Source organism: Streptopelia decaocto (assembly GCF_964273445.1).
Source record: "Streptopelia decaocto genome assembly, chromosome: 7".
Classification (NCBI taxonomy): Eukaryota; Metazoa; Chordata; class Aves; order Columbiformes; family Columbidae; genus Streptopelia; species Streptopelia decaocto.
This window is the reverse complement of record NC_138661.1, coordinates 18,808,385-18,832,965: the sequence shown is the minus strand read 5'-3', so window position 1 is coordinate 18,832,965 and position 24,581 is coordinate 18,808,385. Positions and strand designations below refer to the sequence as shown.

The 24,581-nt window shown below is 47.9% G+C and overlaps 2 protein-coding genes across 2 annotated transcripts in view; both read right to left on the bottom strand.

Annotated features, from left to right (window-relative positions):
* FOXN3 (forkhead box N3) overlaps positions 1-13,040 on the bottom strand; it is a 215,121-nt gene extending 202,081 nt beyond the window's left edge. The window contains exon 1 of the mRNA XM_082059171.1: positions 12,920-13,040. The gene's annotated coding sequence lies outside the window, so the exon portion shown is untranslated. The remainder of the gene's footprint in view (positions 1-12,919) is intronic.
* Positions 13,041-17,764: 4,724 nt separating this feature from the next.
* Positions 17,765-24,581, bottom strand: part of EFCAB11 (EF-hand calcium binding domain 11) — a gene marked incomplete at its 5' end in the record, with an annotated part of 113,443 nt that continues 106,626 nt past the window's right edge. The window contains one exon of the mRNA XM_082058357.1: positions 17,765-18,053. The remainder of the gene's footprint in view (positions 18,054-24,581) is intronic.

Below are 24,581 nucleotides of genomic sequence, written 5' to 3'. Positions count from 1 at the left end.
CTTCTCTCTTCATTCCCAGCACTGTACCTGGGTGTCTCCATCAAACCAAAGCTCTACCTTTGAAAAAAAACAAGGTATTCCCAACAGCCCATGAGCTGAATCCTGCTGCATGACCTTGTCGTTGTTGTTTTCAATGAGCAAGAGGTGGGAGGGCAGTTTCTGTCTATATTAATCAATATTTAGCTGGTTTCCTGCCCATTCATTCACGTTCTGAGAGTGTTTTTAACAGTAAGAAATTTGCAGAACACAAGAAGGCCAGTAGCAGCTGCCTGAGAAATGCCAATAATACTGTGCATACCCTCCAAATTTCCCCAATGTTTGTATGTTGTTAACAGGTGACGGCAACTTAAAGTGTATAAAATATGAATGCAGCACAAATAATTATATTGGTGTATAGCATTCTACAGTGGAGTAAGTTTTTGCTCCAAATATCTTATTTAGGCTGCAGGTTTTCAGGGTCAAAAAGCAAATCTTTCTTCCACACTATGTCTATGACAGAGCAGGGTGCTTGGGATCCCGGCTGCTCTGTGGTCCCAGCTCTTACCCCACACAATCAGCAGTAGCTAATAGTAGTAAGCAAGGCTGCACACCAATTCAAAATTGAAAATTACTGAAGAAAAAAAAATACTGTTCCAGATTTCAAAGCAATTCCTGAACTGTGAGCAGGCATCCTCATCTGAGCAGAAAGCACTTTACAGAAAAAAAAGTAAGAAGGAAGGAAGCATGGTTTGAATAAACCAAGAGCAGCCCACATGGGGAGCGGGCAGAGTCCACCAGCTTGGGACGTAAACCCCTCAGGGAGAACGGGCAACCGGGCAAGACTGATACTACTCTTATAATCAATACAGCAAAGGCTGCTTCATGCAGCCCCTTAACAAAATATAACACTGCTTTTCTGGTAGAAAAGCCTTTGCTACTGGCACTGTTAAATTATCCCCTCAGTAAGGGGTTTGAGGACTACACAATTGTGCCTGGCCCCTTCCTCTTCTGTAGCATCTCTTCAACACCCTTGTACAACCCTCCAACCTGATGGCACAGGTGCCAACCCTGGGAAGCCTGATCCCACAGCCACGGTCTTTAATTGCTGTCAGTGATTTCTGAGGGTGCAGGACCCCATCACCAAACCATGAGGAACCAGAGCAAGGCCACAGCTTGAGCCCAGGTGAGATGGTCCTCAGCATCCTGGTGGCCACGTGGGACCAGAAGCCCCTCGGCTGTGCAACCACTGACAGTCATTGCCAGAGGGTAACTACTGCTCTCTGGAGATAACCCACCGAGGGACGTGTGGTGAAAGGCCTGGCATCCCATTACCGTGCCACTGAGCTCTCCATATCTTCCCTTCCTTTCCCTGGGAACAGTCTCTCAGCTATTTTAGCTTCAAGATGCTCAGCTTTTTCCCTCAAACTGCTGCAACCACAGCAACACATGCTTTTGATACAGCTAGTAAAGAAAGAAGTCATTCAACATGGCTTCACCAGGGGGAAGTCGTGCTTGACCAACATCATTGACTTTTATAAGGACATAACAAGATGTATGGATGATGGCAGAGCGGTGGATGTGGTCTACCTTGACTTCGGTACGGCATTTGACACAGTCTCCCACAGCATCCTTACAGCTAAACTGAGGGAATGTGGTCTGGACGATCAGATAGTGAGGTGGACTGCGAACTGGCTGAAGGGAAGAAGCCAGAGAGTCGTGGTCAATGGGGCAGAGTTCAGCTGGAGGCCTGTATCTAGTGGAGTGCCTCAAGGGTCAGTACTGGAGACAGTATTATTCAATATATTCATCAATTATTTGTTTGAGGGAATAGAGTGTACTATCAGCAAGTTTGCTGATGACACCAAGCTGGGAGGAGTGGCTGACACGCCAGAAGGCTGTGCTGCCATCCAGAGACCTGACAGGCTGGAGAGTTGGGTGGGGAAATATTTAATGAAATATAACAAGGGAAAGTGTAGAGTCTTGCATCTGGGCAGGAACAACCCCAGGTTCCAGTATAAGTTGGGGAATGACCTATTAGAGAGTAGCGTAGGGGAAAGGGACCTGGGGGTCCTGCTGGACAGCAGGGTGACCGTGAGCCAGCACTGTGCCCTTGTGGCCAGGGCGGCCAATGGCATCCTGGGGTGTATTACAAGGGGGGTGGTTAGTAGGTCCAGAGAGGTTCTCCTTCCCCTCAACTCTGCCCTGGTGAGACCACACCTGAAATATTATGTCCAGTTCTGGGCCCCTCAGTTCCAGAAGCACAGGGAACTGCTGGAGAGAGTCCAGCGCAGGGCAACAAAGATGATTAAGGGAGTGGAGCGTCTCCCTTATGAGGAAAGGCTGAGGGAGCTGGGTCTCTTTAGCCTGGAGAAGAGGAGACTGAGGGGTCACCTTATTAATGTTTACAAATATATAAAGGGTGAGTGTCACGAGGATGGAGCCAGGCTCTTCTCGGTGACAGCCAACGGTAGGACAAGGGGTAATGGGTTCAAACTGGAACACAAGAGGTTCCACTTAAATTTGAGAAAAAACTTCTTCTCAGTGAGGGTATCAGAACACTGGAACAGGCTGCCCAGGGGGGTTGTGGAGTCTCCTTCTCTGGAGACATTCAAAACCCACCTGGACACATTCCTGTGTAACCTCATCTGGGTGTTCCTGCTCTGGCAGGGGGATTGGACTGGATGATCTCTGAGGTCCCTTCCAATCCCTAACAGTCTGTGATCTGTGATTCTTGGAAAGCCAAAATATTTTCTGTTTCTAAAGATGCTGATTTGCCAATCCAGGCTGGCTGCTTCTGAGGTGCTGAACAGGGAGACCACCAGAGTCACAAATGGAAATGTCCCCATCCTTCAGAACTGGCACCCTGGCTTACAAAGAACACCAATATTTTTAAAAAGCATTTTGCTCTTCACTTTTGACACTGTTTTCTTAAGCCAGGCTTGTTTCTAGTCAGGCTGTTTCCCATCTTTACAGTAGGCCACAAGATTGTACACGGGTTGCAGCTGCGTCACTAACAAGACCTGCTTGTGAACAAGGGTGATCAACCTAGCGCACTTGCCTAATTTCCACATTTTTGCCTCCCCCCCCCCCACTTTTTGGTCATTTTTTCCACATTTTCCCTCATTTTACCAGTCTGCATTTTCTTCTTCCTTGCACAGAGAGACTCTATAGCAAAACACATCCAGAGTGAGACCTCTCACTCTGTCAGAACACAAGGTGAAGCTGCAGTATTTTCATAGAATCATAGAATACCAGGTCGGAAGGGACCACATGAATCACCTGGTCCAACCTTTCTTGTCAAAATCACCGTCTAGACAAGATGACCCAGCACCCTGTCCAGCTGAATCATAAAAGTGTCCAGTGTTGGGGAATCCACCACTTCCCTGGGGAGATTATTCCAATGGTCAATTGTCCTCATCATGAAAAACTTCCCTCCTGTTCAAACAGAATCTCCCCGGGAGTAACCTCCTCCCATTGCCATTCGTCTTTTCTATGTGACTCCTTGTAAAAAGGGGGTCTCGATCTAAACAGGCTTCATCACAACCCAGCCCTGCTCCCACCAGATGTTGGCAGAGCTGGGGGGGAGCCCATGCACCACCCCCCCCTAGCCTCCCAAACCCAGCGGTGGTTCAACAACACCCCACTCCCCCCACACAGTGCCTGATAACTGGGGTACAGCAACGACAGCGACAACATTGGTATATTTAATCAAAACCCTGTGACTTCCTGGTACTAGTTTGAATTTCCTGAGCAATGACCTGACTGTGACGCCTCCCGCGACCCTGCCTGCAGCAGGCACAGCGCCCAGCTGGAGGTGCTGGGGTGACCCGCAGGGGACATGGCCACTGCAGCCCTGGAGAAGTGCGGTGCAGAGCAGCCACCACAGCAGCTGTTAGCCATGCTGCCCTAACCACCCCAAGACATTAAGGTCTGCTGCACCATCACGTGAGCCTACTTTGAGACAATAGAAGATGGGCAAAAAAAAATTAGACATACCAGTTACAATGTAGTTCATTTATAGCTCAGCTTTTCAAAGTTTACTAATTGTAGTAGAGATTATTCACAGCTCATGCCTCTAAATAAGTCATGTCATTCCCTTTCTCTTCTGGACCCTAAATAATATTCCACAAGTTTGTTCTGTTCCCCTTTCTATATCGCAATTTTGTCCTGCCTTGGCTTTGTGAGATCCTGTCTTCTCGCCCTCCTCATCCGGGTCTAGTGATTGCTCCCTTGCTCCTGCTGTGGCCTTGGCTTTTTTTTTTTGCCCCCACTTTTCCCCTGGTTCCTGCTGTGGCCTTGGCCTTGGTCTTCCCCCACTACCGCTCCCTCACCCTGTGTGTGATCTTATTCACTCACACATCAGTCACTACTGTGTCAATGAGAAATGTACTTTTCCGTCGCCAGCTCTCCTCTCCAGCCAAGCCCGTGTCTCAGACTGCCTTGTTGACATCTCTTGGCCAGGCATCTTGTCATCAAACCAAACCAAACATAGCTGCAATGCACCTTTTGATCCTTCCTACCAAACCTCTTCACTTGTCCACCCTCTGTCACTTCTGAACAAACTTCTACCCTCCCTGCTGCTCAGGCCTATAACCTCTTCTAGATCTCCCATCACTCAACTTGTATTACCAGTGGATAGACTATCAGCTGGTGTAAATCAGCATAATACCACTAGCTCAAGTGGCACTATACCAATTTACAAGAGATGAGTTTCTGTTCTGGTACCTCCAAAAGCAAATATATTCCACTTGACAAGTAAAAACCCTCAGCCAGGTCCCTCAACATCTCCTGCATTTATTACTGTGATCTCTTGTCCTCCAGTCTCCCAACAGACACACTCTTTACAATACACACAACCCCCTGAAATTCTTACCTGGCCCTTAGTTCTCTGCTGCTCATGGCCCAGAAGTTTCCTTTCCACTCTCAAATCTCCTGTACCTACGCACTGTCCACCCTCAGCCATGCTCGGCTTCTTATGCCTTCTGAATATGCCTGATGTAATCTGGTGTGCTAACAGTACTTAATTAGCAGTAACAAATGCACTAATTCAAAGGTTTATTTTATGCTATTAAAATAGAAAAAAAAAAGAAGGAGAGTCACCATGGAAGTTTCAATACTCAATTTCAGATTATGACACAATTAAAAAGCATGGGTTTAACATAACATGGGCACACATCTGCAAACTTGTGTACTTAATCACCAAGATTACAGCCTAATACCAAGCACTGTGCTATCCCAGGGAAGGCATCTGAAAAGGTTGATAGCTGTTTTAATACCATTATAAATGTCTGCTTAAACCAAACATGCTGCAATGTAAAATGATGCAAACGATACCACAATAACACTCTCTGTCTTCACACCGTTCAAGCCTTGTAAGGACTGGAGGCTCGGCACTTAGTGGTCCCAACCTAACCATCACTACTATTTTTGGATAAATGTTTCCATTTTGAAAAAACAAAACAAACCAGACAAACAAAAAAAAACTTGCATGTTTTGTTCAGTTTACTATCTACTGGAAAAAGAGAAAAGCTCTTTCCAAAAAGTAGAATAGCACCTGCATTTAGGGTTTTCCACACCTAGAGGAATGTGAGAGTCTTGGGGCAAGATCAGGCCCTTAAGGAGAGTACTAAGGAGTTCACCATATGCACAATGCCAGAACGATAAAATGTTAATGAAGTGAAAGTGTATTAGTGAATTATTAAAATTTTGCTCCTCTCTGCAAAGCACAGAGTGAGAAAAACTCAGTGAAGATAATGATAAAAATAGGATCAAAACATTTGGATCCCTCCTCCACCTCCAACAATAAAGCTTTACAAAATCTGGTGTTAAAATTAACATATTAATTGGGTAGTTTCTACAAATGATCTCAGATCAAAACAAGTTGGAGTTGGGGGTAAAATGAGATTTAATCCAGTTAAATCTGGATGGGTCAGACCTTCAGCTTCCTCCCATCTCTAATAACCTCTTGTAACCCCTCTAATGTGTCTGCTCCTCTCCACAGCAAGCCGGCAAGCAATTAAACTGGCAACGAGAAGATCTTACTGAGGGATGCAACACTGAGTGCAGGTTTGCAGGGACAGCTCGGGCTGGGGACTTCGCATCTGCTCCCTGTGTCAGAAACTGACTTTATCCAGGGAAAAGGTTGGCCTCTCTACAAAACCCAAGAGCAAAAAAGAAAAAGCAGCTCTATACTGGGGATCCCGGTGAGGCTCAGACAGGAGGCAGGGCCACGGGAGACACGAGGCCACGGGAGACACGAGGCCACGGGAGACACGAGGCCACGGCTCAGTTCCACATGGTGGGTGCAGGTCTTGCAAAGAACTACATTAAAAGAGCAACAGCTTTGCCATACAGTATTAAGAAGCAATTTCCAATAATGCTGATACTCTGTGAAATGCTTTGCAGAATCGAGCTTGGATTGCCGTGTACGTAAAGCCCAGTCTGTTAGGTGGTCTGGTATATTTTCCTTGCAACAAAATTAAGTGTGCCCAGACACGGCAAGTGTGCCACACCAGCCAATAGTGGCAGGGAAGCACTTGGCAATTGGAGTCCCACCGGGGAACCTTGCCCTTGGCCTGACCAAACAGAGTTCACAGATAGGGTCCCACAACAGCCTGGCATGCGGGAGGTGGGCAAAGGAAGAAGCTGGTGTGGGCCCAAACCACCTTGGTCCTTAAATATCTATTTTTATTTGGTTTTAACCTATTTTCAGTAAAAGGTAAAAACATCCAGTGTTGGAAATTTCATTGTATTGATGTAAATGCCTGCTAATGTTAAAAAAAGCCCAACAGTGTCAAACAGCTAGGCAGATGTTTCCATTCAGTGGCACCTTCCAACTCTGACCACAGGTCACAGCCTCACCATCCATCTGTCCTGCAGCCAGTGCTGACACGGAGAAAGACCATCTCCAGCGAAGAGACTTTTAGACTACAGACAGAGGAATAAAAGGAAAGAGCAACAAAAAACCGTCCAGCATAATCAGCAGAAGTATTACCTCCAGCAGACTTAGCCTGTCCAATTTTTTGCAGATGTCACAGAGTAGATGAGCTTTAGGGAGAGCTATGAAACACTATAACATTTCACTTCTGCTCCTGCCCAAGCGAGGTGGGAAAAAACTGTCCGCTGGCAAGCAAGTGCGTCCTACATGACTTGAACCACTGGAAAGTCACAGGTCCAGCCGTGATGAGTTTTAGCCATTCCCCAGACCCCTCTCTCCAGCCTCCTCCAGACAGTGCTATCCCATCACTTCATGCCCATCTCCGAGGGGGCAAGTAGGGCGCAGGGAGCCTTGCTCCTTTGTGGGCTATGCAGACAGCCAAGGCACAAACCTTAGGCTAGAAAACCAGCTTCTGTCTAGACCAGGTAAAAGTCCTGGGACTGCTAAAGGCACCTAACACATTGCAGTGAAGTGAAGGAGGGTTTGAGCTGTCCTGATGCTTGGCAACTGAACTTCAGGCACCTGAAATGGAGCAGGATTTCCAAAGCTGAGGAGAGAGTCACTTCCCACAAACTGCCTTGCCTTTGAGCTTCAGGCTGGTTTCCCAGCATCAGCTGACTGAAAAACACGGCTCTCATTTTTACATTTTGTGGCAGAATGCAACCCCCCTCTCTCCCCCTCCGTCCTTCAGTTTGGAAGGAGTAGGCACATCTCCCTCTCTCTCTGCTACTTGAGGCTGACAGCGTCTTTTGTTTGGCCCCAGAGCACCCTGGCCAGGGCCATTAGGAGAAGGGAGTGCCGAGGCACCACTGAGCCGCGGGGCACACACAGCCAGTGTGGGGGATGTTTGGAGGCTTCAGGGGCACCCACACCAGTGTGGGGTGCAGAGAAGCTTCTAGAGTGCCCACAGTCAGATCTGATCAGCCAGTATAAAAACGGGATTCTCGTCGGCGACTCCGCCCATTGTCGTGGGTCTCTTGGAGCACGAGCTTGGCCACTGCCGCCAGGAGCCACGGGCCCCCCCCCCACTCCCCGGGATGGAGACTCCGCTTGCCTCGCCGCCACGTGTGTAAGTAAAACTTCTCGCAGGATTGCGAGTATATTTATACTTTTCGTGCACATTTGCACATGTATTTTTCTTCCATGCACACCTGCATGTGTATAAATTATTTCCTCGCACAATCGCGAGTGGCCGCCGAGAGACCCTCGCACAATCGCGAGTGTATTTTCCTTCCGTGCTTCCACATAAGCACGGGTACTTTAAATTAATCCTCGCACAATCGCGAGTGGCCGCCGAGAGCCCCTCGCACAATCTCGAGTGTATTTTCCTCCCGTGCTTCCACATAAGCACGTGTAGGATTCCGTGCACACTTGCACGTGTAAGAAAATTAACCCTCGCAGGATTGAGAGTGTATTATAAATTTACCCTCGCAGAATCGCGAGTGTACACTTCCCGTACTCACTACGAGTGCGTGTATCTCTTTAAAAATAATCCCACACCGTGTTTAGGCAAGTGTGTATTTCTCCGGGACTCAGGGCCGGCTCTGGCATTGTTTTGGGTGAAGCCACGTGCATGCACACTGTGGACCGCCTGTTGTATTAGTTGCTGCCCCCTTCATAATTTTCCTCAACTGATATCCGAACCTGTATTTAAGTCACTTTTGGAGTGCTAAAACCCTGTTTCTCACCAGTTTAATAGAAGTTGTTTTGGACTCTGTTGTCCCTTAAATTAACCTCGGGGTGCTTCCGTGACACATTTAAATGAAATGCTGTTTTGTTGGAACCTTTTTTTCCCCCCCATTATTCTTGTTACAGTTTTACTTTGGCTTGGCCATCAGAGCAGGTAACAAGCCAAATGTGGTTTTATTAGAAATATTTCAAAATTGTGGCCAAAGTCATGCTGCACTGTGTTATGTCTGAAGTCACGAACAGGCAAACTCCAGCATCAGCCAGGACAGACCTGTTTGAGCCCAGCTTACACTTCTGGACAGCCCTGGCAGCCTCTTCTGCCAGACACGGCTCCTGACACCAAGACATCTCCTATGCCAGAAATCACTAGTTGAATCTGCTCAGCATGCCAGGCAGCTTCTTATAAGTTCATGTAACTTTTCCAAGTTTCCTCCTCAAAACCCTCTGCAAAAGTTCAGCTTAACGCCATAAATACTCTGCTGTGAGTAAAAATTGGAGAAATAATGTTTATTACCCTGAACCTTCCTGCTTACTAGAACACAGTGACCTAAAGCCCAGCCCTTGCCTTTAGTCTGAACATTCGTCCAAAGCTGCGTCTAATCTTACAAGCCTCCAACCAGGCATCCCAGCCTCGCCAGGCTGGACAGGGACCAGTAAACAACTGGCATGTTGTGGAACCACTGCTTACATTCTCACCCCCAGCCCCACATCCCAAATACATACACACTGCATTGGCACTTTAGCATGAGTGCACTTGGGAAAGGCGGATACATTTTCAAAGTTTGAATTCATTAGCAATTGCTAATTAAAGGGCAATTAATTTGACTTCCAGCTTTCCTCCTAATTTGCCTTGCAACTTTGGGCAGTCTATGTGAAATGCTACATTTTGGCTTCCTAAGCTCATACAACTTCTGTGGATATTAAAAATGAATTTCTGTAAAGTGATTTACGATCCATGATGAAAGGCAGTTCAGAAGTGTAAGGACTGCTCCTATTAGTAAAATAACTGGTGCATTTTTTGATCTTTCATTCTAAGGGCGGGGGTGGGGAGGAGGGAAAGCCTCTCTACGTATCATTAATGAGGCTCAAAAGGTATAAATTACAAATTGGATACTTTTGAAAATGTGGCCCAGAGAGGCTGGTGGGGTGCTTTCTTATACCAGCAAAAAAATGACGGGACAACATATTCATTTAACTTCTTGCATTTCCCTCGGGAGTGACTGACATCATAAAACTTTTACAAAATAAACCATTAGAGATAAACATAGTAGCACAGATACAGAAGACGATGAAGGGTAAAATCTTGAAAGTACCTAATCCAGCTCATTTCCTTCACCGTGTAAAAACAAGTAAGAGACACGCTTCCTGCCGGCCAGCCTTCCTGCAGATAAGGGCGCTCCCGACAACAGGAAATTCCCCTCTAGAAGCAAGCACACTTTCGCTACCGAGCCAAACTTTCTCCATTTGAACTCCACAGCAATTAAAAGCAGCATCTGGCTAATCAGACGTGAGCTGGATTCAACCCCAGCCCTTCCCTGCCAGCCGCCCGCTTGCAGCAGAACGGGGTCCCAGTGCCACCCCAGCCCGGCAGCCAGCGGGGACCTTCCAGCAGAAGCAGGTGCTGCTCCCTCCAACTTCACCATCCCTTTAGGCTGCTCTTGCCACAGCCAGATTCTGAAGCCAGGCTTTGGGTTTTTTGATGGCAAGATCCAAAGGTGTAGGTGGAAGAGGTGCTGAGCACCTTTGCCTCAGCACTCTGCCGGATTTACCTCCTGATCCACCAGACCCGCTCACCAGCCTCAGGTTTTCTTAAGGAATAATAATGCAAAAAGTGAAATACGCAAGTGAAGAGGTAACAGAGGTCGAACTGGTCATTTAAGGTTTCAAAGTGATGATTTATACAGTGGGTGAAGCACTCAAGTGCTTTTTCTCATCTTGGTCACTGCAAAATAAAGATTAAGGAGAGCAACAAAACGAAATGTTTCAGAGAAAACGCAGTGAATACTCAATGACATCTCCCCCTTACAAACAGCTGAAATCAACGGCGGCTGCTGCCCAAGAAAATAAGCATAAACACTAAAACCTTTCTTGTGAGTTTGCTGTGAAATTCTTCTCTCCTGCTCCAAAAGCAAAATAGCTCTCTCCTTTCACACACAATAAACTTTCAATAGTCCAGCAAAGTAAAACTTCAATTTACCACAATAATAGTCTGATTTTCTCATGCTGCATTCATCAGTAATGAAGTATATTTTATTCTCATATCTCTGCTCTTCTCCTCAAACAGCACGTTATAACCAAACGGTGATTTTTTATTTTTTTTTTTAAAGCAACTGCACAGGGTTTCCCATAGCCATTTGCCCCCTTTTCTTTTTTTGTTTTTGCAGGTAGGGCAGAGTTGTGAAATGGCCTTAATATTCAAGCCAAATAATTACGTTTTAATATAAGTTTGAAATGAGGATGAACAGAGGGAGATCTAATCAATCGCAGCTTTCTCTCCCAGGTCCACACACTCCCACAAAAAGAAACATGTCCTGGTCATTTGATTTTAAAAACAAACAAACAAACACCACAAACAGTCATGCCCAGATACTATTTTTTTAACCCCCTTTGTCCCGCTGCCTTGAGCCTTTCCTCCCCTCTGCAGCCCCCCAGCAGCGGCCTGGCTGGGGCAGGACACTCCCCATGGCCGGGGCAGCCCTGCGGCCCATGGGAGGGGGGCCCTGCCTGCCAAACCCCTCCTTGGGTGGAAAGTGCCGGACAACGTCCGGAGAGGGAAAAGGGGAGACGACAGCACGGGGTTTTACTGTAAAATGACCTTGATTTGACAGGCACGTTCTCAGGTTTCAACAGATGCTGTGGGAAAGGCAACAGCAGCCAAGGCGGTCTGCAGGCATTTCTGATGATATGCAGACTTTTTTCTTTTTCCTTTTCTTTTTTTTTTTTTTTTTAAATAAATGGGGGGGTAGTCTTCTCAGTTTCCATGACAACAGTGTCTCCACTTGTCTGTTATTAGATACCATCCGCTTCCTGTGTCTAAATTTTTAAACCAATCAGAAAAGTGTTTATAGATCGCACAGCTCCTGGGACAGTCCCTCTCCTACAAGAGAGCTACTTTAATGACACGTAACGCTTCGGCAGCCAGGGCTGTAAGGCCTTATATTTTTGGCTGCAAAGTGATCAGAGTTTATGTTGTTTACCAGCTGATACGTGGGTTCTGCTGGAGAAAACTGGGGGTTTGCTGCCCGATTTACCATGTCCATAACAGACGTTAACATGTTGGTTTTTTTTTTTTTCATACTGCACAAACTCACTGTTTGTTCATTTTTTGTTTCTGATTCATTCCATGGAACAGCACGAGCCCTCTCTGCATGAGAAAAGATCGTCTAAGAGACGCCGCTATCCCACCGGAGTAACGGTCTGCTCTGACGTAAATGGCTCCACAGTAAAACATCGCCTGCTGCAATTAAAGTTTCAGTAAACTGGGTTGTAAGAGCAGCCGTTCCATAGCCGTGCAAACAGATTTTCACAGACATATGTTTGATAATATAAATAACAACTGACCGCAGTGTAGTTGGCAGGTCAATAAGGAAATCCTTCTCCAGGGTGCAGGGACACATGCATACATTGTGAATAAATTAATTCATGGTAACTCCAGATAAGTTAAGAGTCGGCACTGAAGAACAGCAGGCAAAGGGGAGCTGACGTGAAATTAGGAAAATACCTTTCCTGGAGGCTCTGACACACCAGCCCTACCGGAGGATGCCCTTCAGGCGTGCGTGCAGACACAGACGGAGCCCGGCAAGTACCGAGCGGCTCCTTCCCGGGCGCGGATCTAACAGCCGGCAGCGCGTAGGAACAAAAGGGAGACGCCGCTGCCCCAACAGCGCCCACCGGGCCCGGCCGGGGCTGCAGCCGCCGCGTCGCCCGCGGCCACGGCCGGGCGCCCCTGGCAGCCGGGGCCGGAGCTGGCGGGGCGGCGCTGCCGGGCACAGCCCGCCCGGGATGCGGCCCGTCGGCCGCCCCGTACGCGTCCCCTGCTCGCCCGGGGCGTCCTTCCCCGCCCGGCTGCCGCCTCCGCGCCGCCCTCCGCGTCCCCAGCGCGGCGGGACGGGGCAGCCCCGACTAACTCCCCGGCGCGGCAGCGCTTCCCGCCCGCGGCAACCAGCGGCCCCAAAAGTTTGGCCGGGGCTCCCTGCCCCGGGAGCGACGGGGCGCGGAAGCGGCGGCTGCCGCGGGGTCTGGCTGGCACCCACCCGCACACCACACACACACGCTCCCAATGACACCGCGAAACGCCACCGCCGCGGCCGTTACCTCCTCGCCGCGGCCCTGAGCTCCGCGCCGCCGCCGCGGGGGTGGGTGCTCCCCGCGGCCGCCCCGCTCCGCGCCCCGCGGCGGGAGCAGCCGCAGCCCGCGCCGCCTGCCGCCCCCACACACACCCCCGGCGGCGGCGCCGCGCCCCGCCGGGCCCTAGCGCCGCCCGCCCGCCCCGCCCCGCCGGGCTGCCTGCCGGAGCTGGCGGCGGGGACCTGGCTGGGCCTCCCCGAAGGAAACTTCGGGAGGGGGACGCGTGGGGGCGGGAAGCTGGGGGGCGCCGGTCTCAGGGGGAAGTTTTCCTGCGGGTGCGTGGGGACACAGCTGTCCTGGGGCTGGGGAAGGCGGCGCATGGCCGGTCGCACGCTTTCTTTTCCTTTTCCCGCAGCGCTGGCTCGCTATTCCACAGGGGTGCTCCCCCTGCCCGGCCCTGCTGACCCCTGGGGTGGGCAGCCAGCCCTGCCTGCCCCCGTCCCCCGCCCAGGGGGCACGACCCCCGCTGAGCGCCTGCCCGCCTTGGCCATCCCGCTGCAGGCGTGAGAGACCTCCGTGTCACTGGAGCCGGACTTGTACGTGCTGAAAACTGAGGTGTGCAAAGCTAACACTGTTACATTTGTGGGCGTTTTACCTGCCCGGAGCTCCAGCTGAGGCCTGGCACCTCGTTATACTGTATTCTTTACAGTCAAAGAGAAAACTGCCCAAGCCAGGGAAGCACCGCGGGTGCACGCCGCCTCCTCCTCCTCACACCCCTGCCCTTGGCAGCCCCCATCCCAGCCTGCTCCCTCTGCCTCTCCTGCCTCGCTCCCGTGAAAGCAGGGGAGAGGGAGCTTTGTGCAGAACCGAGACCCGACTGCGAGTGCCAAGGCTGGCAGGGTCTCAGCGGGAGCTGGTACCGCCAGCACTGCCACACGCCCCAGGAACTGCTAAGCCTGTAAAGGGCATTTAATTATTCATTGTAGATTTACCTTTCTCCAACCAACCCTATAGAGTGACAACTCAAAGTACACGCAATTGCTGTAGTAGGAAAGGCTTAGCTTTGTCCCTTTAGATTTATTTTGCTATAATGTGGGAATGACTGGTTTGGGACGGGATAAGATGCATCCTTTCCTTGACACTGAGTCTGGATAAAGGGCAGATCCAGAGCTGTGTCCTGCCAGCCCTTTTTCCTGCTTGCCCAAACTCTGCTGCTTAGCTGTGCAGGGCTCACAACGCCAGACTCACCATGACACAAAGAAACTCAGACTCTGCACCTGCATATTGCAACTTTTGGAGGTCAACAATATACAAAAAGTAGCAATTCTGAATTTTTATTATAAGAATTGAAAAAAATTGAATTTTTGTTGCATCTGTCATCAAGTACAGCTTTACTGGTAGAAGGCAATGGAAATATCATTCCTCTGCCTTTTTTGTTGCTGTCTCAGGATGGATTTTGAAAAGCCATCATGGGTTGAAGTAGCAGCTCAGCCCTTTCATTCGTAAAAATTGCTGGCATGAAACTCCTCCCTGCCCCCCCTGGTCCCAGCTATATCCCTGGGCACTGCTCGGCTGTGCAGATGGCCACCACCTCCTGTTGCTGCCCTGACAGTCGCCTCTTCAATGGATGGATGGGCTCAGTTTATTCCAAGGTGAATATAAAACCCTGGGGTTTTCTGAGCAAAGTTACAGTTTTCCTTTTGTAGGTGGTTTTGGTGACATGGGGACAGAGGTGTTTCCATTCAATGGGATTCCTGCATAAGACAGGTCCACTGTTCTGTTTGGTTTGAAGTTTTCTACTGACTGCTCTGCAGTACACCTAGGACTGTAGCAGGAGAGATCAGCCCTGCCTGCTGAATGCCCAAGAATGTCCTCACAGCAAAGTACTGACAGAAGATTGGAAGGCATGGAATAAACCCAACCCCAGGATCCTTTTCCAGGCTTGTTTCCTAGTTTAGATGAGTAGCCATTAGCATGGCGGCCACTGGAGATGCTCTCCAGGTAGAAATATCTGATTTAGTTTGAATGAAAACACCCGAACAGGAGCTGAGCATTTGGGCTCAGCTACCAATGCAGCTAGATCTGGGGACCCTGGGCACCATGTTAATAACAAGACATCTTTTAACTGTTTTTAAAAATAGGAATATCTGTTTGCAACATCACCACATGTGGAAATCCTGCAGATGCCAACAGGAATCTCCACAAAGGGCAAAATCCTGGCCCCATTCAAGGAAACCCTGAATCACATAATCCTCGTACACACGGCAAGTGCCAATTACCCTTTGCAGGGCTATTCCATGTCAACATTATAAAGAAGGCATTTCTTCCTGTGCTCACCCATTAACTCTAAGCCAAGTAATTTTCCTAATGAAATCAGTAGTAGTGTTTCTCTGTCCTTTGATCAGGTCATCTGAATTACTCTGTGCCAGTATCTATGCTAACCACAGCAGTTTTAAACCTCAGCCTAAGTTCCTGCAAAATTTAGCCACAAGTATATGCATTTCCTTTCTTCTGTTGTTTGCTCCCAGTGATGCAAGCTTCATTATTCTTTCATTTCTTCCTCCTTCCTCCCACTCATGTATTTGAGGCTTTCATACATGCTTTGTAGCTCTACTTCCCACCTCCTCTTCATTTAGATCCTTCCTAAAGAAAAGAGTGTTTTAGAAGACCCACATTTGCAAGGGAAAAATATTAATAGTGGAAACTTTCTGAGAGATGCATTTTTCCTATGTCTCCAAGTGCATCTTGTCTCTCCGTATCAGTCTTAGCACTGTTAACTCTCCCATGCAGAGGGCCGCTTTGTTATCTGCATCTGCCGGATGAAATTAATGGAGATTAAGTTCTTACCTCTCTCCAAATGGAGAAGAATTTATGATTTATGCTGTAGAATGTTTTCCCATGTCTAATTCTCCTTCAAGACTTTTACGAAGCCTTGTTTTCTTGGAGAGTCTGTAAATCCAGGCTCTCCAGCTGGCGGCTCCTGGGTTATTTCTGGCCTCTTGGCCCAAGAGCTTACAGCCCCCAGAGCAGCCCTGGGGCACAGGTGACTCTTCTCCTACCTCAATAAAAAATGTCCCTGACGCCTCCTCTCTGCTGCAGGCACAGCACAGTGCGTGCTCCGGGGACAGACAGATGAGAGGCACTTTGCCACAGGGATCCCCCTTGGGAATGGCTCCAGTCCCATGGGGGAGGCAGCTCACAAGGAGCTCGACTGCATCTAAACCCCTCGTTCTCTTCAAGGACTTGCTGTGGCACCATGCGATTATTTACCAAGGAGCAGAGTTTGGAGGTGTTGCCGGAGATGTGCACAGTGCTCCTGTGCGTGCCCTGCTCCACCGCTCCATTGTGTCATGTTGTTACCCCTTCCTTTCTTCACTTCCAAAACTGTTTATCAAGACTGGGATGGCTGGGGAGCTCCTAGGCCAGGTATTGTGGGTGATGGGAGGCACATGAAAATGAACATAACTGGGGTAGGAAATCTGTCGCCATGTAACTGCTCACTCATCACTTCCAAAACAGCATTTTATAGCTGTGCCGTTTACCCTTTTTGTTCCTTGAACATGTTTAGTCTATTCATTTGAACACAAAGATAAAAATGCCAGTGCTTTAAACCAGATCACATGTTTTCAAGGGCAGAAATATGTCAGTGATTTTTTTCCACTTACCCATTTGCCATTTGTATCTAACAGTGCAAAAACAGAAGGCAAATAAAAAAAATATTACTCTAAATTTCCAGATATACTTAATATATCTAGTGCCTCAGTTTTTTTTACGTGCCTGACTTGAGTTATACTTAAAATTTTCATTGGACAAATACTCACCTATGCAGTTCCAGACCAATTTACTCTTGGCTATCAGATGTACAGGGCATACGGCCCAGACCCTGCACCGAAACACTCCTGTTTCCAGTGCTCTACACCCAGCCACTCCATCACGTAAGGCCGAGCCCCAGACCAAGCAGTGAAATAAAGGGGGATTACGGTAATGACATCCCCTCTTTCATGCTTATGAATCAAGTCCCACTTGCATTCCCCATGGACAGCCAGGCAGACCTTTTATGGCCACATAGGGGTACTTAAGTATGCACATATATGTGTTCCTGTACTCCTTTAATAAGAGTGTAAGAGTCACTTGAGCAATAGATTTGATTTTATGAACCAAAAGGATAAAACTGAGGTTCTCTGGTGGACAATGAAACGAGATTTTTCCCACTCTTCCTTATTTTATTTTTGTTAATATCACCCTTAAACTTTGAATTATCCTGCAAGTACTAGGGCTCATTAACTTTGTTTCAGCTTGTACTTTGTGTTAATGGGGTGTTTTTTTGTAACAAGTATGAATCACTTGAATGCTAAGGCTTAAATGTTTAATAAAAGTCATTAGTAGAATTACGTGTGAGGACTTATAAGAAAGATGATGGTGTTGTTATGGTTACTGCTGTATCTCTGGCTGTACAGTGGACTTTCTGACTTACCCTCTGCTTATGGTGGGCCTTGAGCTTTTGCCTCTCCATGGATGGGATACTCTGGTTCTCGCACACTTAGAGAAAGCTCCAGCCTATGTACCCCGTGCATTCTTCAAGCTCACACACGTACGTGAGAACAGAGACCTTCAGCTTTCCTGCATGATCCAAACAACGTTTTTAAAACAGAAGGGCCATTTAACCATTTAAATAAAGCACATTAGTTAAAAAATACTTCACATCCACTTTATTTTGTAGTCTTGCCAACATCTACTAAATTAAACATCTATAGATCTGAGCACTTATGACCCCTTTTGGAGTCTTGCTTTCAAAAACCTCTGTTTAAGTGGTTTTCTCTAAATTCTCTGGGGTGCTTCATGTCCTGCTTTCCAGGCGCCCACATTCCTCCCAGGGAAATCTCTCCAGCAAGCCTAGCAGGGGCCCAGCCAAAACATCACAGTGAAGGGCCCCTGCTTTGTTTCCCAAGTGTTTCCTCAAAAATGTATGCCTGGATCCATCTTCTCTCTCCTGGGTACACATCTTGACAATCCAGCTATTGAAGTAGCTCAATGTATGCACACAGTAAACATGTCAACATATCACATTCATAAATTATTACAGGCAATGCCAACTCTGCCACAAAAATTCTTCAACTTGAAGCTGTAGAAGAGGATCTTCAGTGGCAGAAATGCTGAAAGACTGAAAGCAAAAAATAAGAAGGTTATCTGTTAACCTCATGCAACCAGGATCCAAGACAGCATATGCGTTATTACCAGCAAAAAAAAAGACTCACAAGTATTCAGAGGCAGATTTTAGAATAGTGTAAAATGACCAGAAAACATTTATGAAGCCGTGCTGGTGCTACCAAGCTTAGTCCTACCTGTCTGACTGACGGAATCACTGGGAAGCATGGTAGTCTGTGATGTTTGGTAAAACCAGTTTTCAGTTCTTTGATTATGCAATTTACACAGTAGTTACAGGTGTTGCTTTGGTTGCAACCACACCAGTAAGATTCAGTCAGTTATTCTGGCTGTTCTAGGTCTCTCCTGAGGCAAAGAGATGCTCACTCTGCCTCCTCATTCACATCAGCATCTACTCCCCAGGCCTCTTCTCCCTCTCCCTCCTTCTCCTGCTTCTTGCTGCCCTCCTCAGGCTGCCCCTGGGTGCTGCCCTCCGGTCGTGCTGCCCCGCACAGCCAGGTGAGCTTTCCTCCATCTCACTTGGGGGTTTAAGGATTTTGATCCCCGGTGTAGCTCTGCTCCTCCCCTGAAAGTGACACTGCTGAGCCACCATCACACCCTGTGTGACAGCACAGCAAAAGGTCCAGGTCACTTTTTCAGGCAGTTCAAGCAAATCTACTTTATTTAGCATAGAAATGGATTAAAAATGTAGAAAACCCCAGTTCGCTGTGGCTGAGGAGCAGTCAGAAAGTGCTGCGATGCTGCTGCAAGTGCTTTCTGCAGCTGCTCCGACAGATCTCCTGGAGCTCTTTGCCAGCTCAGCAAATCCAGCCACCCCATCCCCAAATCCAGCTCAGAGGCTTTGGGCTGCCACGATGCTTCAGACCTGGGTAGAGCAGCACATGCATAAAGTCAAAAGAGTGAAAATCAGACCATTAATCTCTTAATCTCCCTTACTTTGGGATTTGTCAAAACTTGGGGCTGCACCTGGCGTGCCAGCTGTGCCTGGCAGCTTCCCGGGACTCGCCTTGGCCGGTGACGGCAATTTTAGCTCCACCGGTGCCCAGGGCTGTGGAGGAGCAGCTTCGGGTCTGCCCTGGTGTGCTAACGTGTGTGCCCTGCTGAGGCTCAGTGTTCCTCCTGCAAGCCCATCTTTTGAAATTCCCAAATAACTTCATCTGGCTTTGCATTTTGCAGTTATGTAGATCTGGCTCCCCCCATCAATGCTTTTAGCAAGGTTCCCAATAGATTATACACTGGCCTTCACCAGGGCATTCACCAATCAGCCATTTTAGTTACAGCAGATATTTTTTCCAGCATCTCAGTTATTTCATTGGGTTTCAAGTTCTGAGATTAATGGCATCTGATTCATTGAGTCTTTTTTTCTTTCTCTGCTTCTGATACTGTCTTGTCTTTCATGTGTGTAAGGAGTAAATGAACAGGAGAGTGATTTTTACTACTATCCTATTAGTCCAATTTGCCAGCTGCATGTTTGATACTTAGACATTTTTTAAAAAACTGATATTTGTATCAAAAAGAAGAAAGTGAAAGTGAACAAGGGAGCTTCACAGGTATTAGCCCCTGTACCTGACACAAGCAGTAGGACTGGAGCGTTGTACGGCAAGAGGACAAGAGCATTTTGGCTGTTCTGCCTTGAGAGTGCTGGAGAACCTTGGCCACAGATTTCCTCATAATCTCCCTCTTTCTCACTTGCCAAAGTCTGTGCTCTTTTCTATTAATCTCACCTGGGTTGATAATAGTAACATGGTGTTGCTGGATCACGTTTGATTGTTCATATATTTGGATTAATTTAATATGAGCTTTACTGAGACAGTGTTTCCTTCTGCAGGCTGAGAGCTTTCTGTTTCTAATAAGCACAACTACTGTGTTATTCTATGGTCACCTCCTTGTCCCTGAGAAAACAAAACCTCCACATTTTATTGGGATGAATCAAAGACGGTGATTGAGTTATCTTGTAAATTAGCTTTATGTGCATCTCATTAAATAATGTAAGTCATAATAATGCAATCAGAAAACAGAACTTTTTCTGTGATTTTTTTTTTTTTTTTTTTTTTTTTCTTGCTTAAATGTTTCTGCTGCAAGGGTAGCCCATCTGGTTTAGATTGTAGGACAGAAATCACAAGACTTACACACCATCCCCTGACTTGTAATTGTGGAAAAGACTGGAAGTAGTTTGGCAACATAATATGTTTCCCTGCCTCCTGTAGAAATAAATCTCCAGCTTCAGACTATATTGAAGCAGACAACGGGGTAATTTTGAGACATAGACCCAAGCTCCAAAATGGGCAGCTGAATCCAGATTCATATTCCTAGTAAGACAGTTGTTGGCATTCACACTGAGGCTTGGGCTAATACAAATTAAGTGGGGATTAGCTGTGCAATCTACATTCAAGCCCAAATGTGGACACTGCGCCCCAGGAAATTCAGCAACACCTGGATGTCTGCGTCTGGTCTGAATCTCCAGGCGTTTCCCCTGAGAATCAAGGTGTTAATAGTCTGGTTCCTTCAATAGTCTGCTGAATACAGATGCAGATGAATGCTGTGTCTGTGGCTACTGCAGAATTATCAGTTGCAGGTATTTGTGTGGTGATTGTCTCCGTACCATTAATGTACTACCTCTCAACATCCATGCAATCAGAGAAAAATTATTGTCTCCATTTTACTGGTGAGGCATGAAGGTGTAAAAGACTCAGTCACACGTGGAGTCTTAATACATCTGGGAGTTGAGTCCTCAACGAGTGCTGCAACAATGGAGCCAGCTGTTCCCCAGCTGAATTCGATGTGACATACTGCTACAGATATCTCATACCGAAATAGCACTCTCCTTGCAATGTTCCCAAAGCCCTTTACAAAGGTGGCTGAAGAATCTTCTTCCCAATTTGCAGGTGGAAAATGGAAAACACCATCAAATCCCTGAGAAAGGGTCTTACCCATTGCAATGAATACCTGAGTCAAGAGAAGGTCCAGGCTTGTGAAATGCTTTGAGATATCTGGATGGGACATTTACCAATTTTTAAGGCATTATTAGATACAGTTGCTGTTTGTCCATAAGCTGTTACGGGATGCTGTGTCTAATTACACTGGAAACTCAGAAATCTCTGTGTGTCGTTGTTCTGCTGCAGCAGGAGGGGTAGGACATGCTGGGGTGACAAAGTGCTGTATACTGGCCCATTACGGCCACGCTGGTCATATCCAGCCTCACGGAACCGATAAGGGCTTTGAAGCTATCTGGCTGATTTGTATAGAGTGGAGCAAGTTGTCATTTAGCCTCTTTCAGATAACTGATGTGGCCACGGGTTTTCATTACTAAGTGACCATCAAGATAAAAAGAGATTTATTGCTTTTAAGGCAATGAAACAAGTGACACGTTCTTCACATCCCAAAGAAGACATGGATGGTTCTTTCAGTAACACCTGGGTTTTATAAAGGAACAGGTCTAAAACACAGCCAGAGATCTGAACTGCCACTTGCATTGAGAGACAGCATATCCAGAGGTGGGAGCAACACAGCTTAGATGTTTCTCTACGGCGGGTCAGCTTGGAACATGGGGGCCAGTTTCTTCTGTTGTCTTCCATTAGCATGTATCTGGAACAACACCACTGAGGCCACACATGTCCCGCACACTACAGACACAGCTGTCCCCCTGTGCTGGGTGAAGGAGCCCAGCCCCGGCACGGCTGGGAAGGGACTGTGTACCTGGTGGTGGCTCTCACGCCGTGCGGCTGCACATGCAGCTGGAGTGGCAGAGGGATGGAGGGGTCCTGACTCCAGTGCATCCACCTCTCTGTGTCTGGGCCCAAACACAGGGAATACTAAAATTTGCCAACATTTTCCCACACAGAGTATAACTCTCAAGAGCAAGTGGGAGCATTGTGTCGACTAGGCAAGACAACACTATGATAAAATACTTGAAATTACAGAAATAACAGAGGAAAATACAAATGCTGGCAAAGATGGGAGGTCACAGCCTGTGGATTCCAGCCAGCAGGTGCTGGCACTTATTCTCCCATGAAATTTTGGTCCTGTATCCTATTCTGTCACTACTGGAAAATGAGGTTATGACCCTCAGACTTGGGAGGCCTGGACTCTGCTGCAGACTGAGACCTTGGCGTGGATGTTTGGCCTCTTGCTGGTTCAGTCCCTCCCTACGAAATGGGTATAACAGTTATTCCCGACTTCACAGAGCCGCTGCACAGATAAACATGTTAACAAGTGTGAAGCTCTCAGCTACCGAAGCGATGAAGGCCACTTAAGTGTGGTAAATAGAGCAGAAAATACAGCGTTGTGTGAGGATGCTGCTTAGCCCATGTTGCTGCGGAGTTCCACAAACACCCGCTGCTCACCAGCTCTGACATACAGCATGGGTCACCACCTTCTCTAATAGCAGGATGATAGCCTCAGGCCACCAGAAACTCCACAGCTACCCCAAGACATCAGATGCCTGGCATCAGCCACTGAAAGGTTTTGGCCCCAAACCCTTTGTTCAGCGGTGCTTGGGTTTTGCAGGGGCAGGTGTGGGTGTTGCAGGCAGCACCTCTCAGCCCACGGTACCGAGGGGCCCCTCATGCGCCTGCTGAGGAACACCTGTAGAGCTAACTTGAGAGTTTTAATTCACAGTATTCATTCAGTATCCCTGGTTTTGTGGTAGTTGTGGGAACTATAACTGAGGATTTCTTGACTTTGGTGCAAAGAAAAATCTCTGCACAGTGTAACATGGTCCAGCTGTGAGCGGGGCAGGGCTGTGGAGTTTGTGCTAACATTGGGCATGGTCAGGGGTTTGGTGTAAATCAGGGGGACTGCTGTGTGACTGCTGAAGCTGGAATTGGACTTAGATGATCTTTCAACAAAGATGCACATGATATTTTGCCCAGCAGGTATGCTTTCCAGCCACGCAGTCCTCCACCTCTGGGCATTGCTTCCCCTCTTGCTCTTCCTCACCAGAAGGATGGGCTACAGCAAGATCTTTGGCGTGACTGTAACCAAAGATGGAAGCAGAACCTCTGGGCAAAAACACCCAGCTATATTTTCCTGGAAATGTCTATTTCTGGTAAATGCAATGCATCAAATAACAGTGCAGCTCTGTTCCTGAAACATGAGAGACTCAGCCTAAAGGCTCTTCTGAAAAATGCCCGTTAGCTAGTGCAGGCTGGGTTGCTTCAGGTAAAAGCCATAAACACAGCAAAAACCTTGTTCTTCAGAAAGATGCTTTCTGAGCCCCAGGGCTAGGTCATTTCCAGCAGGGGTAGCTCAGGAGCATGTGGGCGGTCAGACTCAGGGAGAGCACCCCAGCTGCCCAGATCTGGAGGTGCTGCTCATGCTGTGGTGACTGACGGTTTTTCACCACATGCGTACTGCACTTTGATCCCCTAACGAAGAGGGGACAACATCACCAGGACGCATACTGCTCCTGCACCAAGCTATACACGGGTGCGAGGTACACGTAGTGCTGCTGTGGATTTAATTCATCTATTGTGAATTAAAATGTCTGAGCATGGCTACGGATATACTGGCATTGTGCTTGCCAGAGGGAGAAACTGAAAGAACTGCTCAAGGCTGCACAGAGATGGGAAGGAGTGATGAGTTTGCGTCTCTGCGGTTCTCACTCAACTTCCTTCCCTGGACAGCATTACAGTTCCACAAACAGCTCCTCAGCCTTCCTCGTCTGAGAAGTGTCCTCTGTACGACTTGTTTCCACCAGAATTAGCTGTTTAAAATATTCAGATATACCTCCTTCCTTTTTTTTTCTCTCTTCCTCTGATCTTAGAGATACAGATAACATCCTTCAGCAGCCAGGCTTATCAGCCAGGAGTGCTGGGGTGAGCCATGAACAGCAGCATATTCCCTAGTTGTTAGAGAGATCTCCTAATGCTTGCATAGCCTTGTTCCGAGGTGTGTAAAGACGCAACACATATGTCATGGCTCATTACAGAAATGCACTAAAAAGAGCAGTTACATACAGACGCTGCAGTTAAAGCCATTTGCTGCGGGATTGTCAAGCAAAAATTAAAAGGGAGATTTACCCACGGAGAGCAGAGCTTTGCTTTGAAAACAAGCTTGCTGACCTCAGTCTAAACAATTTGGGATCAAGGTCTTATTTCACTGCAGGAGGGACCTCAGGCTCTGGCTCTGAAAGAGGTTCATAGATTACAGGAAGGCAACACAGCAGAGGAAAGCAATGCACTGACATGACCCGCCGCAGGGACCTGCCAGCTGGTCCAGCCAGCGGATCAGGCAAGCCCATTGTCACCCCACTCCCAGCCTGGCTTGTGGGTCTGAGCTGGGCGTTTTGAGGCCTGTCCCCAGGTCGGTCCCTGCCCGAGGCTCTGCTGGGAGAAATGCTCAGGATTTGCCCTGGCTCAGGCTGCCAAAGCCACGTGGCCCCAGCAGCAAAGGTGGCCCTGGGTGTCCCCAAGACCTGGAAAGGGGAGGTGGCATCAAGAAAAGATGGTGGCACAGGCAGAGAAGCAGGAAAACAGCTGGGACCTGGGGACGTGACATTGATCCCATTTCCTCCCTGCTCCAAGTC